This window comes from Hemiscyllium ocellatum, chromosome 9 (genome assembly GCF_020745735.1).
Source record: "Hemiscyllium ocellatum isolate sHemOce1 chromosome 9, sHemOce1.pat.X.cur, whole genome shotgun sequence".
NCBI lineage: Eukaryota > Metazoa > Chordata > Chondrichthyes > Orectolobiformes > Hemiscylliidae > Hemiscyllium > Hemiscyllium ocellatum.
In genome coordinates, this window is record NC_083409.1 from 41,376,904 (window position 1) to 41,395,081 (window position 18,178).

An 18,178-nucleotide genomic window follows, 5' to 3' on the forward strand; every position below is an offset into this window, starting at 1 on the left:
AAAAAGTGTGATGCTGGAAAATCACAGTGGGTCAGGCAGCATCTGAGGAGCAGGAGAGTCGACATTTCAGGCATAAGTTCGTTGAAGAACTCGTGCTTGAAACGTCAACTCTCCTGCTTCTCGGATGCTGCCTGATTGGCTGTGCTTTTCCAGCCCCACATTTTTTGACGGCTGTACTTGTGTGGCCTAACAAAAGTCTTATAAAGCTGCAACGTAACATCCTGACTTTTGTACTCAGTTCCCCGACCAATAAAGGCAAGCATGCCATTCATTTGTTCATAATTTCTGCCTCTCAAATATGTTGTTCAAGTGCATTCCTTTTACCAGTATCAATTTTAGATGCATTCAGTATAGGCAAACATCATACCAGTAGACTGTATTTAAGTCTGCTGTGTTTTGTCTATGAATAAATACATTAGGCAGCTCAGTTTAAAAATAAATGAGGAAATGTCATGAGTCAGGTCTAAACAAGATGGCAGTTTGAAATCCTGGATATAGGCTTCACCAAGCTAATCTGCTCCAAAGCCTCTGTTCCGTTATGACTGTTAATAATTTCAGCAGGGATGTTTTACTGATCCCTTAGTGGAAATAAAAGGTTCTGTATTTTTCATAAAAATATGCATTGAGTGTAGTCCACTGTTATTCTAAGAAGAATAGATTCTTCTCAAAATGAATCCATACTTTGATGAGCGTACTGGGACTTTCACTAAATTCATTTGTCATTTGAGCCGTCAATTATAATTTCACTGAAATTGCTTGGAATGGCAATGAGGTAAGAATACTCCTCATCAGTTTCAGGAGTTATGGCTCAATATTTGATTTTAAAAACCTCAGCAATTTGCACTAATGCCATTGCTGCTTTATCCTCAAAATATTTTACTGATTTTTTTTAATCGTGTAAAAATAAATCTGGAACATCAAAAGTCCTAAGAAAGGTATCACATTGATCTGCATTTTCTACCATTTATGGAGTCATAGAGATGTACAGCATAGAAACAGACCCTTCGGTCCAACTCATCCATGCCGACCAGATATCCTAAACTAATCTAGTCCCATTTGCCAGCACTTGGCCTATATCCCTCTAAACCCTTCCTATTCATGCACCCATCCAAATGCCTTTTAAATGTTGTAATTGTACCAGCCTCCATCACTTCCTCTGGCAGTTCATTCCAGACACACACCACCCTCTGCATGAAAAATTACCCCTTAGGTCCCTTTTAAATTTTTCCCCTCTCACCCTAAACCTATGCCCTTTAGTTCTGGACTCTCCCAACCCAGGGAAAATACCTTGTCTATTTATCCTGTCCATGCCCATCATGATTTTATAAACCTGTATAAGGTCATCCCTCAGTCTCCAAAGCTTCAGGGAAAACAGCCCCAGCCTGTTGAGCTTCTTCCTATAGCTCAAATCCTCCAACACTGGCAACATGCTTGTAAATCTTTTCTGAACCTATTCAAGTTTTACAACATCCTTCCAATGGAGAGAGACCAGAATTGCACACAATATTCTAAAAGTGGCCTAACCAATGTCCTGTACAGCCACAACATGACCTCCCAACTCCTATACTCAATGATCTGACCAATAAAGGAAGCATACCAATTGCTTTCTTCACTGTCCTAGCTACCTGTGACTCCACTTTCAAGGAACTATGAATCTGCACTCCAAGGTCTCTTTGTTTCAGCAACACTCTCCAGGACTTTACCTTTATAAAGTCATAGAATCATGGAGATGTTCAGCACGGAAACAGACCTTCGGTCCAACTCGTCCAAACTGACCACATCTCCCAACCTAATCTAGTCCCACTTGCCAGCACCTGGCCCATATCCCTCCAAACCTTTCCTATTCATATACCCATTCAGATGCCTTATAAGTGTTGCAATTGGACCAGCCTCCGCCACTTCCTCTGGTGGCTCATTCCGTACATGCACCACCCTCTTCTTCACTATCCTATCTATCTGTGACTCTGCTTTCAAGGAGCTATGAACCTGCACTGCAAGGTCTTTTTGTTCAGCAACACTCGCTAGGACCTTACCTTTATGTGTAAAAGTCCTGCTAAGATTTGCTTTCCAAAATACAACATCTCGCATTTATCTAAATTGAACTCCATCTGCCATTCCTCAGCCCATTGGCCCATCTCATCAAGATCTTGTTGTAATCTGAGGTAACCTTCTTCGCTGAACATTGTCATAATGAGTGAAACTTGTTTGTTATTCATTTGTTGCGGGTTCTGATGACACCATTGCCAGTAACTACTTTAGGCAATTGCCATAGTAAGTTTGGCAGAGAAAATGAGAACCCTTTAAAGCAACAGTGTCTTGCAAATATACCTTTGAAATAGCAGCATCAAAGTACAAAATTTTACAATAAACCACATGGAGACAGATATTACAATAGGTAAACAATGTGCCTTAGAGAGTGAAAGGAATACTACAGAGCCAAGGAGGTTTGGCAGAAAGAGGATTTCAGAGGTAAGGGTCTGGGTAGCTTTTTGGGGTGAAAATTAGGGGTTTACAAAAGCCTGGAATTGGAGATGTGACGTGAGCTTGGAGGTTCGCTTTCAGTTTATAGACGTTGAGATGAGCAATGCCTTGGAGGAACCTAAAAACAGGATGAAATATAAAAATCAAAACCAAACTAAACATTGCCATTTTTAGTTATATTCGCAAGTCATAGAGTCATACTGCATGGGAACAGACCTTTTGGTCCAACTAGTACATACCGATCATGCTCCCAAACTAAACTAGTCCCACTTGCCTGTGTTTGGCCCGTATCCATCCTAATCTTTTCTATTTATGAACTTTTCTAAATGTCTTTTAATTGTTGTAATTGTACCTGCATCCATCACTTCCTCTGGTAGTTCCTTCCATACACAAACCACTCCGTGTGTAAAAAAAATTGCCCTTCTCCTTTTTAACACTTTCTCCTCTTACCTCAAAAATGTGCCCCCTAGTTTTGAACTCCCTGACCATTGAGAAAAGGCCCTTGCTTTTAACACTATCTATGTCCTCATGTTTTTTTAAACCTGTATAAGGTCACCCCTCAGCCTCTGATGTTCCAATGGAAAAAGTCCCAGCCTACCCAGCCTATTTTTTAACTCAAAACCTCCATTCCTGGCAACACCCTGGTAAATCTTTTCTGAACCCTCTAACATTAATAACATTCTACCAATGGCAGGGTGGCCAGAATGGCATACAGTACTTCAGAAGAGGCCTCACCAACATCCTGTACCACCTCAACATAACTCCTATGCTCAGAGATCTAAGCAAAGAAGGTAAGCATGCCAAATGCCTTCTTACAGGCTAAGCTCAAATTTATTCCTGTAACTGGAGCTGGTGGTCATACATTGTGGAAGGGTGCTGGTTGGATAAGCAATGGGAAGCTTACCAACGTTTAGCAAGTAAATGGCATGGGTTTAGTTGGTGTGACTCCCAGTTGTAAGTTCCCACACTTTCAAGTTCCTCAGCTTTGAGTTGTTCGAAATGGTTGTTTTTGTCGGCCTGATTGTTTCTGAATGTAAATGAGGAGTCATGATAGCAATTTAGATAAAAGAGGCTAGAATTTTGCACGTATTTGTGTTGAGAGATATGTATAAATGGGCATATATGAAATAGCCAGGATAAAATATTAAGAAGCTCAGGCCCAGAATGTGTCACTCAAATTGGCCACAATTCTCCCCTCCCTCAAAGCGGCAAGAATGGGAAATAATTGGGTGAGTTTGTCCTAGAGCGATACTTCATGCAACTTAGCAAATAAGTGGTAGGTAAGAAGCTCCATTAGGGACTTTCTCAATTCACCTGTAATTGAGGCCCTTAGGTTGTTAATTAACAGCTACTTAGGAGCTTTGACTCCTTCCCTCCGACTGACATCTTCTGCAAGCCATCGTACTGCAGCGATTGGCCAAGAAAAGTGCCAAAATTTATCAGTCAGCAGTTAAAAAGCTAATTGATGCACACACTGTGGCAATCTTTCTCATTAGCATGCAAACTGACATCCAACAGACCCATCTCCACACTTAATCTCAATTGTGGAAAATTGCATACAGTAATATACTAGAACTGAATTTCCTTACTCTGTGATAACTGTTGATTGATCCCTGCTTCTGATGATAGTGCGACATATTGTAATGGTTGCACCCTCAGCTTTAACAGTCATAAACAACAATTTTGTGCACTTGAAAAACAGATGCCGTTGAACCCAGAATCGAGACAGACCAGGAAATAGCCACTTTATTCTGACATAATATTATGGTATTTTGACTGTTTTAAAACATTTATTCTTGCTGATATCTGTACTATATTTCTTCTTTACATCTATTTTTAATGGCATATGTCAGAGTCACATTAAAAATAAAAGAAACCCTTAACAATTACATGTTGTTCAATATGCAGTGCCTAATATGCACAAATGATAGTTAGATGGTTTCAAAATGCCAGTTGCATAGCCAACAACAGGGTTATTTTGGGTATTTCCTCTGAATCCTGATTGTTTCTCTTGATCTATGTTCCAGTGAATAACAAAATTATCATAAAATTTGGATATAAATAGGCTTTGTCAAAATGGATGTAGTTTTTGGGAGCCACTTTCTGATTATGCCTCTTTTAATCTATAAGTTTTAAAGGAAATGGTATTATTGTAAACTGGTCCTCAGCATGATTCTAAAATAAATCTCTCCGTATTTTTCTATCTGTCTCAGTTTTCATGAACAGCATTTCCTTTACAGCCCAGGTTGAAAACAGAGTGCTGACTTAGAAAATGATTTGCAATGCAGGAGTAAAAATACCAATTGGAATTGATTTGAAGTATTCAGGTAAATCAATGTTGAACCTAAAACCACTAGATTCTAAGAAAGTATCATATTGGAGTCAAAAGATTAATTCTGTTTCTCTCTATACAGATGCTGCCAGACCTACTGAGTTTCGCCTGTATTTTCCGTGTTTTTGGATTCTCAGCATCCACAGTATTTTGGCTGTATTTCAGTGTGGCCTCTCTTGATTTTCTCAGTCATGCTCAAGATATCCCAATCTGTACATACCTGGCAGCAACTAATTTGTGCGAGAGGCATTTGAGTCAGTGAATAGATCCTTTAACACTAGCCAGACCATTTATCTTGTGTAGACTATAAAACTGTAACCAACTATGACAAAGAGCCAAAACTTGTAGAATTGCAGCAACAGCCAGGAGCTACAACTCTGCACTACCTAGTTCACTTGCAACATCTTTGATTATTAAAGACCTTAAATGATGCTCCCAGCACAATCCACGAGAAAATAGTAGGGAGTTGGCTAAAATGGCAAATATTATATATTAACTGCACTATGCTAAATTCATATCTCACTCGATTGATGACATTGCTACCATCTTCATCAACTGACTAACAATGATTAGATTCTCTTTCTCTTCCTCCCTTGCCCCATTCCTGTACATTGGCAGATTTGGAGCACACCAGCGTTGTAATATTACACAGATCTCAGAAAGGGTCAAGTAGAGATGACCTCTATCTTATTCTCTATACATTCAGTAAATTAATCTGTGACAATTATGTAAACAGGCAATCGGCTGACCGGTATGTATATAATATAACAGTAACATAAGTAAGCATAGAAACCAAAGATTATGTAAAACTGAGATATCATATCTTTGTACATAGTGATGTGAATAAACCCTCAAGACTTATGCCTCAGTGAGAACCTGGTCTTTATTATGTATCTTACATAGGCTAACATTTGGGAAGCACTCAGTCCATATCATACTGCAGCGATGTTTTATCTCATGAGAATTATGCCGTGGTGGGTGAAAGTGGGCACTAGAAATTAATATTCGGGAGTAGAAGCAAGTGGAAACAAGTGGCACTAGATGTTAAATGCAGCAAATTGGTATCAAAGGCTGAAAGGTGATAGTGACAGTGACAATTGTGAAGTGTTTTTAACCATCATCTGTCTGAGTTTATAGCTGAAGTTAGAGCTGAACATTGAATAACCAAGACTTAAGGCTGGAACCTGTATTGAATTGCAGTAACCACAATGGAGGAACCACAATGTAAGTACACTCTCTCCCTGAAAGAAAAAGGGAGATCCTTGTGTGTTAAGTTTAAAGCTGGTAGTTTTTCAAGAGACAGCTGTAATCCAGCAAAACAATCCCAGAATGAAATACAGCCGAAGAGACGGGAAAAAAAGCATTGTATAAACATAATCGGTCAATTCCACCAATTTATTTTCTTCAGAAATGGCACAAAAACTGTGCCACATCATGCAGCTGCGAGTTTTTTTTTTAGCAATTTAACAAATCAAATGTAAAGGATATCTAATAAAAAAGGAGAACACAGCTAAGAGGAGAGACGGAGGTAGTTGATGAGTGGACGGAGACCTCCAATAGGCCATGCCATGTATGTCAGTGCAAACATGTAACAATGGAAGTAGAATTTACAAAAAAAAATTGATGTTTCTTCCGTGACATTGAGTTGTGTGTCTCCTCCGTCCAGTTGGAATTTTCGAGCTCTAGATTAGATACATATTCTTGACAGTTGACTGTGTGATATGGAATAATTTTCCATTACCTCCTGAAATGATAAGGAGGAAATCTGAACAAGTGTAGCTAGCCAAAAAGAACTCTGTTCTCTGATGATATCTTTAGCACCAAAACACTGGCATACCACTCTTCAGCAGTTTGCTGTTACAATTCAGGAATGTGTCTTGGCCTCAGACTGCTAAGTGAAATACAGTAACTGTACTGAGAAAAGATACGGGTGAACTCCAGTAAGTCACTTCATTTTGAAGTGTAATGTGGTTGGTTAAGGATATCAATGACAGATTTCGTTTTGAACAAACAATGAGATTAGTATTTATTCACTTGTTTCGGTGCCATGTTACAGACAAAGTCCAGCATGACTATTAACTGATTCAATAGCTTTGAGTGAATTAAGGCTGTTTGTTACTCATTCTGTAACTGGGAAGGATCTATAACTTGCTTTTCACTTTTGTAAGGTGTGTGTGTGTGTGTGTGTGTGTGTGTGTGTGTGTGTGTGTGTGTGTGTGTGTGTGTGTGTGTGTGATTTACTTTCTTACTTAGTGAGACTTGTTTTACTTTAATAAACTGTGGAATTCCATGCCCAGTGAAGTAATTGAGGGTAAAATTTTATTTTGAACTGTAAAGGAATTAAGGGCTATGGTAAGTGGAGTTGAGGCCACAAAAAGGTCAACCACGATCTTATTGAATGTGGAGCAGGCTCGAAGGGCCAGACGGAGTACGTATGCTCCTGGTTCTTGTGGGATGTGGTTTATTATCACTGAAACTCAAGACATATATACAAGCAAGTCTATAACCCCCATCTTTCACTCTAATTTCCTGAGTAGCATTTGATTACGACAGAGGTACCTGACACTTTGATGTTGTGGCCATTTCAGAGACATGGATAGAGCAGGGTGAGGAATGGATATTGCAGGTTCCAGGATTTAGATCTTTCATTAAAAACAGGCAAGGCAGTAAAAGAGGGGGAGGTGTGGCCTTGTTAGTCAAAGATAGTGTAATGGTGGCTGAGAGAATGTTTGATGAGGACTCATCTACTGAGGTAGTGTGGGCTGAGGTTCGAAACAGGAGAGGAGAGCTCAAACTTCTTGGAATATTTTGTAGGCCTCCGCAGAGTTCCAGGGAGGTGGAAGAGAGGATTACCGACATTATTCTGGGTAGGAGTGAAAGGAACAGGGTGGTCATTATGGGGGACTTTAACTTCCCCAATACTGATTGGAAATGTTATAGCCCTAGCACGTCGGATGGATCAGTTTTGGTCCAATGTGTACAGGAGACTTTCCTGACACAGTATGTCGAAGGGCCGACAAGAGGGGAGGCCACACTGGATCTGGTGCTTGGTGATTTAGTTGTAGGTGAGCACTTTGGAGAGAGTGACCATAATTCAGTTACATTTAGTTTAGCAATGGAAATGGATAAGTACATGCCACAGGTCAAGAGTTATCGATGGGGCAAGGGCAATTATAATGCAATTAGGCAAGAATTAAGATGCGTAGACTGGGGTAGCAAAATGCAGGGGATGCAGACAATTAAAATGTGAGCAGGTTTAAGGAACAGATATTGTGTGCCCTTGATAGGTATGTCCCTGTCAGGCAGGGAGGAAGAGATAAGGTAAGGGAATCGTGGTTTACTAAAGAAATTGCATCTCTTGTTAAGAAGAAGACGGAGGCTTATGTGTTGATAAGGCAAGATGGTTCAGATGAGGCGATGGTGAGTTACAGATCAGCAAGGAAGGATTTAAAGAGAGAATTAAGAAGAGCAAAGAGAGGACACGAGCAGTATTTATCAAATAGAATAAAGGAGAAGCCTAAAGCTTTCTATAGGTATGTGAGGAATAAAAGGATGGTTAGGGTAGGAAAAGGGCCAGTCAAAGACAGAAGTGGGAAGTTGTGTGTGGACCCTGTAGAGATCGGAGAGGTGCTAAATGAACATTTCTCATTGGTGTTCACTCAGGAAAAGGAGAATATTGTAGAGGAGAAGAATGAGGTGCGAGATATTAGACTGGAAAGGATCGAGGTTAGTTATGTACAGGTGTTATCCGTTCTAGAAGGAGTGAAAGTAGACAAGTTCCCTGGGCTGGATGGGATTTATCCGAGGATTCTCTGGGAAGCTAGGGAGAAGATGGCAGAGCCTTTGTCTTTAATATTTGAGTCATCAGGTTTAGTACCTGAGGACTGGAGGATTGCAAATATTGTGCCCTTGTTCAAGAAGGGCAGCAGAGATGACCCGGGTAATTATAGACCAGTGAGCCTTACTTCTGTTATAGGAAACGTTTTGGAAAGGATTATGAGAGATAAGATTTATCATCATCTAGCAAGCAACAATTTGATTTCGGATAGTCAACATGGTTTTGTCAAGGGCAGGTTGTGTCTCACATACCTCTTTGAGTTTTTTGTGAAGGTGACCAAGCATGTGAATGAGGGTAGGACAGTTGATGTGGTATACAAGGACTTCAGTAAAGCCTTTGATAAAGTTCCACATGGTAGGCTGATGAAGAAAATGCAGAGGCATGGAATTGAGGGTGATTTAGCAGATTGGATTAGAAACTGGCTTTCTGCAAGAAGACAGTTGATGGAAAATATTCAATCTGGAGCCCAGTTACTAGTGGTGCACCACAAGGATCTGTTTTGGGACCACTGCTGTTTGTCATTTTTATAAATGACTTAGACTCAGGCATAGGTGGATGGATTAGTAAATTTGCAGACGGCACTAAAGTCGGTGGAGTAGTGGACAGTTTGGAAGAATGTTACAGGTTGCAGGAGGACTTGGATAAACTGCAGAATTGGGCTGAGAGGTGGCAAATGGAGTTCAATGCAGCTAAATGTGAGGTGAAGCACTTTGGGAAGAATAACAGGATGGCAGAGTACTTGGTCAATGGAAAGATTCTTGGTAGTGTGGATGTGCAAAGGGATCTTGGAGTCCATGTGCATAAATCCCTGAAATTTGCCACCCAGGTGGATACTGCAGTTCAGAAGGCATACAGTACGTTAGGTTTCATTGGTAGAGGGATTGAGTTCCAGAACTGCAATAGCATGCTGCAACTATACAAAACGCTGGAGCAGTCACACTTGGAGTATTATGTACAGTTCTGGTCGCCACATTACAGAAAGGATGTGGAAGCATTGGAAAAGGTGCAGACGAGATTTACCAGGATGTTGCCTGGTCTGGAGGGAAGGTCTTATGAGGAAAGGCTGAGGGACTTGGGTCAGTTCTCATTGGAAAGAAGAAGGCTAAGGGGGGATTTGATAGAGGCATACTTGATGATCAGAGGATTAGATAGGGTAGACAGAGAAAGACTATTTCCTAGGATGATGACATCAGTTTGTATGAGAGGGCATAACTACAAATTGAGGGGTGATAGATTTAAGACAGATGTCAGAGGCAAGTTCTTTACGCAGAGAGTGGTAAGGGTGTGGAACGCCCTACCTGCTAATGTAGTCAACTCAGCCACATTAGGGAAATTTAAACAATCCTTAGATAAGCACGTGGAAGATTTTGGGATAGTGTAGGGGGACGAGCTGAGAATAGTTCACAAGTCGGCGCAACATCGAGGGCTGAAAGGTCTGTTCTGCGCTGTATTGTTCTATGTTCTATGTTCTATATATATGTTCTATGTGCTTGACCCTTTCTGAGATCTGTGTAATATTACAACACCAGTGTGTTTCAAATGCCTGTGCCCTTACATTAGTTGAAAATCTTCTTTGGAAGCACAGAATGGTAAAGAGCTTTATACTACCCTAAGTACAGTTGTCCGAATGGAAGTTGAGGCTGTCCTTCCTGCTTCTTGCTGCTGATGTTTGCTCTGCAGTGTGAGTGAGGGGCCCTTCTTATTCGAGCAGCCTTCATACAATAGTTATCCAGCTCATTCCTCAATACAGTGCCTTGCTGTCATTTAGTATCTGATTATCATAATCCAGTTACTCCATGTAAATTGAGTTTCTGTACGAGGAAGGATGTTACAGAAGACAGTATTGGATATTATAATGTTTCTATTGATTGAGCCAACCCTAGGAGCCGGGCTGTCTCAGAAACAATACCAGTGTTGTGGGGATCTGTACTGAAAACAACAAATGCTGGAGATCACAGCAAGTCAGGCAGCATCCATGGAGAGAGAACAAGCTAATGTTTCAAGTCTGGATGGCCCTTCATCAGAGCTGACATGTGGAGGGGACAACATTTTTGCAATGGTGGAGGGCAGGAGCGATGCTGTTCGAGTGCTGGGGAGAATAGATGTCGATAGTGCAGAGTAAGTGTTGGGAATGTGAGAATGGTAGAACAATGGTGTGTCTTAACTGCTGGATTGGAATGACCAGACAATACCATTGAGGTGGGGGGAAGGGAGAGAGGGTGTGGTGATAGAGAATGTAACAAGCAAAGCTAAAAGGAAGGGAAAGAATAATCTGAAGGTGTAGACCTCAATATTGAGTCCAGAAGATTGTAATGTGCCTAGTTTAAAGATGAGATGTTGCCCCTCCAGTTTGCACTGTAATTCACTGGAGCATTGTAGCCTGCCAAGGAGAGGCAGGTGGGCATATGGGCAGTATGCTGTGTTAAAATGAACGGCTACAGGAAAGCCAGGGTCAGGTTTGTGCACGGACCGGCGGTATTCTCGTATGTCCAGTTGTTTGTGCTTGGCATGCTGCAATGCTCCTGCACAGATACTGTCCCCTCCATGCTTCATGTCAGCTCTAATGAGGAGTCATCAGGACTTGAAATGTTAGTTTGCTCTCTCTCCATGGATGCTGCCTGACCCACTCTGATCTCCAGCATTTTTTCTTTTCCTTATCAGCATCGGTTTGTCAACACCTATTCATTGGTCAATCAATGTGAATGGCTTGCAAGCTTCCTGGCATGTTGTCTCACTTCCACTGTCTCAATTAACACCTATTCAATATAATCAATCAAGGTAAATGCCTTGCATATCTTGTCTGGCCCGATCTAATTCCCAGCATGCTGTTCAATTGGCCAGTTTTCCCAGCATGCTATTAGTTGGGCAAAAGGGACATTCTGTGCCTTACACTGTCCCCAAATCTTCATGAAGTACTGAGTCCTTAAAACCATCAGAGAAAGATAGGGCTGACTCTTGCATTATTTTTAGCTTAGTGCCGAATTTTTTGGAGGATTTCTCATTGTGGGGTCTTATGGTCTTTCGTGCTGTATCTTACCAAACCCACCTTGTTATTAAAGGTGGAGGAGAAAGTGAGGACTGCAGATGCTGGAGATCAAAGCTGTGAATGTGTTGCTGGAAAAGCGCAGCAGGTCAGGCAGCATCCAAGGAACAGGAGATTCGACGTTGCGGGGATAAGCCCTTCTTCAGGAATCACCCTGCCCCAGGATGTCTTCCATATCTGATTTCTGCACATCATATTATGCGCCATTTCCAGAATGACTTGCTTCACTGAGGATACCCCAGAATGTACTAGCATTCCTTGCATCCATACCACCTTTAAAAGCCTATTGTATTGTCTGTCTGCAGCTGCTCTGCATGGCTGCTGACCTTTGCCCCAGACATGGCAGACAGGGGAAGTTGACGTCCCACTGAATGGACAGGATCTGAAGGCCTTGTCAGACAGCGTTTTGCCTCAGGATCAGCATTAGAGACCAGGACCCCAAACTTCTCCAGTCTAGTCCCAGTTGCCATCCAGGTCAGTGCAGTCCCAGTCATCTGGAGAAATGTGCAGCACTAAGGGAAGAACATTGTCTAAACTCTGCCCTCATAAGCATCACTGCCCTCCTCTCTGCTACTTCTGACTCACTCTGCTTCTGCCTACTCCCTCTGGGGCTAATCCTCTGCTTCCACTCCCCCCCCCCCCCCACCTCAACCTCACTCTCCCCACTTCCCCTCACCCACTACAAACCCCAACGCCATGAATCCTGCATTTCCTCTGTACTGCTGACTCACTTATTGGGAACAAAAACAGAAGTTGCTGGTAAAGCTCAGCAGGTCTGGCAGCATCAGTGAAGAGAGATTCAATGTGAATGTTTCAGGTCCAGTGACCCTTCCTCAGAATTGTTCTCTTCATTGATTTCTCTTCACAGATGCTGCCAGACTTGCTGAGCCTTTCCAGCAGCTCCTGTATTTGTTTCTGGTTTACAGAGTCTGTAGTTTTTTCAGTTTTCACTCATTTGGAACATCTCCTCACCCCTACCAACAGTAATTGCTGTGCCAGCTAATGCCATAATATCTTTCTCTCTGTCATTCCATCAGGAAAAGTGCCACCAATATGCTCGAAAGAGTCTGGAGGAGAGGTGTTACCCAACATTTGGCTCCTCACCCCATTATGAAAGGGGTGACTGCCTCAAACAGGACCAGAACTGGTATCAGAATATGCCCTTGGTTTACTGTGCTGAAAATGTGTTGCTGGTTAAAGCACAGTAGGTTAGGCAGCATCCAAGGAACAGGAAATTCGACGTTTCGGGCCAGAGCCCTTCATCAGGAATGAGGAGAGTGTGCCAGGCAGGCTAAGATAAAAGGTAGGGAGGAGGGACTTGGGGGAGGGGCGATGGAGATGTGATAGGTGGAAGGAGGTTAAGGTGAGGGTGATAGGCCGGAGTAGGGTGGGGGCGGAGAGGTCAGGAAGAGGATTGCAGGTTAGGAGGGCGGTGCTGAGTTCAAGGGAATCGACTGAGACAAGGTGGGGGGAGGGGAAATGAGGAAACTGGAGAAATCTGAGTTCATCCCTTGTGGTTGGAGGGTTCCCAGGTGGAAGATGAGGCGCTCTTCCTCCAGCCGTCATGTTGCTATGGTCCGGCGATGGACGAGTCCAAGGACCTGCATGTCCTCGGTGGAGTGGGAGGGAGAGTTAAAGTGTTGAGCCACGGGGTGGTTGGGTTGGTTGGTCCGGGCATCCCAGAGGTGTTCCCTGAAGCGTTCTGCAAGTAGGCGGCCAGTCTCCCCAATATAGAGGAGGCCACATCGGGTGCAGCGGATGCAATAGATGATGTGTGTGGAGGTGCAGGTGAATTTGTGGCGGATATGGAAGGATCCCTTGGGGCCTTGGAGAGAAGTGAGGGAGGAGGTGTGGGCGCAAGTTTTGCATTTCCTGCGGTTGCGGGGAAGGTGCCGGGAGTGGAGGTTGGGTTGGTGGGGGGTGTGGACCTGACGAGGGAGTCACGAAGGGAGTGTTCTTTGCGGAACGCTGATAGGGGAGGAGAGGGAAATATATCCCTGGTGGTGGGGTCCGTTTGGAGGTGGTGAAAATGACGGCGGATGATACGCTGTATACGGAGGTTGGTGGGGTGGTAGGTGAGAACCAGTGGGGTTCTGTCTTGGTGGCGGTTGGAGGGGCGGGGCTCAAGGGCGGAGGAGCGGGAAGTGGAGGAGATGTGGTGGAGGGCATCGTCGATTCTTTGCGGAACGCTGATAGGGGAGTAAACCCCCTTGGTTTACTGTGCCAAAATCCCTAAGTTAAGGCTATCCCCCTTGATTTGACTGAGGTCTGTTGGTAGCAGTGATAAATTCCCAACTTTGTGACTGTGCTAAATGGCATGGCAATTCAGCACTAACATGAGCCTGGTATCTCTGGCAAAAAGGACAAAAAAATCAAGGCAGGGATTCTGGGAGCATCTAAATAGAGTCTATTTAGCATCTAAGTAAGTGAGTGCAGTAACAGTAAGAGGACAGCCCAGAGATGTAGCCTGGTGCAATCCATGAGCTGGGTGCATGTCCCTGAGAGCACAGTGTCTTTGCTGCAGCATTACAATGAGAGTTACTGGTGCAGTCCAAGCTGCAGCATTTAATTGTAGGCATGTCCTGTACATTGATTGGAAATGTGCCATTAGGTTTCATAGAGACTGGCACATGTTAGATGCTAACGTCTGTAGATGTGGAGTGTGTGTGGCTGATGCCTGGGAAGTGTGAGTGACTGGTGCCCATGGAGTGTGTGTGGTTGGCGCCTGTGGATTGTGTGTAGTTGGTGCCCTTGGAGTGTACCCTGAGATAAAGCATCGGACAGTTTAGCACTGCACAGGCCCTTTGGCCCTTGATGTCGTGCTAGACTCTTATCCTACTCTAAGATCAAACTAACCTACATAGACTTCATTTTGCTATCATCCATGTGCCTATGCAAGAGTCGCTTAAATGTCCGTAATGCATCTGACTTGACTACCACCACTGACAGTGCATTCCACACACCCACCATTCTCTGTGTAAAAAACTGACCTCTGATGTCTCCTCTAAATCTTAGTCCAAACACCTTAAAATTTTGCCCCCTCATGATAGTCATTTCTGCCTGGTTCACTCTAGCCATGCCTCTCATCATCTTGTATAGCTCTGTCAAATTACCTCTCACCCTTCTTCCCTCCAATGAAAAAAGTCTTAGCACCCTCAACCTTTCTTCATAAGACATGGCCTCCAGTTAAGGCAACATCCTGGTAAATCTCCTCTACATCCTCTCCAAAGCTTCCACATCCTTCCTATGATGTGATGTTGATGCCCAGTGTCCAACGTGGAGGTAGTTTGGAACAAGCAGAGAGCTGAATCCACCAGATACTCACTCCACTTTCCTTGGCCACCTTTCCCAAAGTCAAGCTTGTTTGGTGGGATGGAAGCTGAATATTAATTTGTTAAATTGTGCCGTTAACAGAGCATTTAGGAAATGTTAATCCCATCAATTAGCATCTTGTGAGATTCTCACCGTGGCCAAGAGTGATTCTTGCCTTGCCACTTGCGCAAAGCATCAAAGATGGCGTTAGTTGTTCCCATATCTTCAATGCAGCTGTCACCCAGTTGTTACAAATCTCACTCTAGCCCATGTTGCCCTGACCTTATAAGGTTCCACCCATAGTTTCATAATGTTTTTTTTTATAGATATTTTTATTGGGAATTTAACATTTTGACAAATTTACAAAAATAAGCAGAATTTTCAAGCACAAACATTAATATAAAAATAGATCTTAAATATATAATCATCAAAATTCAACTAATCCACAATCATCCAGAGTGTATAGTTGAGTCGCTTACATCCTTCAAATAAGAGAAAATGTTCTCTAATACACTCATAACAGTATGATAAAAAGGAAGTTATTTCCAAACAATAAGAACAAAAAAAAATTAAACATGTTTGAATGGAGATCTTCCCCCTTGTTCTCAGGGGGCCTTACTACCTTTCCAACGTTCCACCATATCCTCTCCCAAACAGTGTCCCACCCTCAACCCGGGCGCTCCTTAATAGGATTTAGATATAATACCGAGCTAGAGTTAACAGTGAGCGCTGCACCCCCACCCCTCCCCACCCATACCTGAGTATATCTGCTAGCATCAATGCCACGTACAAACACACATAACTATAAAATTACAACTCCAACAGATTACAGTTAAGTGTAATAACATAGCAAGGAAGACAACCCCGCTCCCAGAGGCAAAAGTAAAGTAGAATAAAGTATCCATTTCTCCCCACGGAGTGTGGGAGAGGCAAGCCAACATAAATTGTCTCTTACGATTTATTTAACAGAGTCTAAAAGTTTCTTGGCCTCTTCCGATGATCTAAAATTATACTCGGATCCTTCGTGGGTAAAGCATAACGTCGCTGGGTAGCGTAAGGTGTATGAATATTTAAGTTCCTTAGACATTTCTTCACCTCATCAAACGCCTTCCTTCTTCGTGCCAAAGCCGGGGAGAAGTCCTGAAATAACATAATCTTGGATCCTTCATGAATCATAGCTTTAGGATCCTTTCCAAGCTTTCTGGAGGCATCCAGGAGTATCTGCCTCCCCTATAACTCTGCAGCCGGAACAGGACCGGGCGTGGGCGCTGGTTTGGGCCAGATCCGCGTACTGCGACCCGGTAGGCCCACTCCACCCTTACCCGGTCAGTTTCAGCCCCCAGGTTTAAAAGCTGGGGCAGCCATCGCTCCAGAAATACTACTAACTGTTCTTTCCCTTCTTGTTCTTGAAGGCCCAGCAATCGAATATTCTTTCTCCGATTTCTGTTGTCAATATCATCCATGTAGATTTCAAAGGCCCGGACTCTCTGCTCCAGAGCTCTCACCTGTTCTGCAGCTGTTTGAGCTGCAGCCTCGGAGGTCATGGCCTTTAGCTCCGCCCCCTCCACTCGGCCCTGCAATTCTCCCATAGAGTGATTCTGTTTCTGCAGCTTTTCTTCGAATGCATTCCATCTCTGTCTGGATTCTGCGATGAAATTGACGAGTGTCGATTCCAATCTAGCAATCATCTCTATAAGGCCTGTTTTTACATCAGCTGCAGCCGGAGGAGAGGAGGGTGGGGGAGGGGTCTTTGTTTTCTGAGAGCTGCGGGGTCCCTTTGATTTACTCATTATCCACTCAGTATTAGACTATTTAAATATAATATTCAGCAGCTAATTAAGATTAAAGAAATTTTTTGGGTGGTTTGGCAAGTGTGGTGGGGGCAGGAAACCCACTTTTCCCAGGTTTTGGGAAGGGCTCTGTAGACTCAGACTTGCTGAGTCGCCGCCATCTTGGATCTCCGCAGTTTCATAATGTTTGATGCTCCACGTGTCTTGTTACAGTAAGAGATATCAGTGTTGTGTATATTCTGTACAGATAGTCTAATTTTGTTGAGTATTGAAAATGGTTTATTCAACTTACTGTTTTATCTTGCAGCAAATGATGACCCCCATTATTCAAGAACTATTCTGCCAACAAGCATATTCAGAAAGAGCCTTTAATTCTGTTTCTTGATAGACAATTAGGTGGTAAATGTACTGCTAGTTACAATTGTAGGTATTATACTTGCGTGCTTTCAACTTTGGTAATTCCATGGTACAATAGTGACAGTACTCTTAAAGTGATAAATTGGCTATGAAGTGCTTGGAATATTCTGAAGTGCTGAAAGGCTCTACAAAAATGCAAAAGCATTCTTTCTGGTTGCTTTTCCTTAGTTGGGAGTTTTAGTTACTCCCTTCCACCCCTTTCTCTTTTGAGAAACTGTTAAAGAAGACCTTGCTGTCTGAGAGAATTAAACAATTCAACTGAACAATTAAGCTTTACAATGGATCACATTTTTCTTTAGATGGGGTATCAGTTTTTTGTTATGACCAAGCACCATTATCTGGGATAGGAAGAAAAGTTCCTAAATTGGATTGCTGATTCAAAATTACTCCAGACCTGCTTAGCGTCTCAGCAATATATTTAAAAGTCCCTGAAGACTGACTTTCAATCTAAAACTCCACTTTAATCTTTTGAATAAAGCATTTCTCAAATTCGTCAGTACATCACCAGAAAAAAGATCATCAAGCATGCTTTGCAAATATGCCTAAAAATATTTCTCTTTTTGTAGTCAGTAAAACATTGTGGAGTCTGCTTTTTGTTGAACACAGCTTCCTTTCAGCAAAACAGATTTCACAGAAAAAGTCCACCCCCTCAAGGCATAATTCAGGCCTTAAATGTACTTGTTTAGTTTTCATAGTCTCTCTTCTACATCATGTACCTCTTACAGTTTCAGAAACTGCTCTCCAAGCGTGTGGCTTTTATTGTCAGCTTCTATGATTATGTGGTCAAAAGAGTGGAAATGACTTTCAGAATTACTTTTCCTGCTGTGGGAGAGTTCACTTAAATATCTGTAACTTCAAGGCCTTGTTCAAAAGCAAGCAGCCTTATTTTAGCCTTGTAAAAGTTTGTACAAGACAATTTTCTGGTTCAGTATGTGGATGTACCTACTGGAGAAGATGCAAAACTT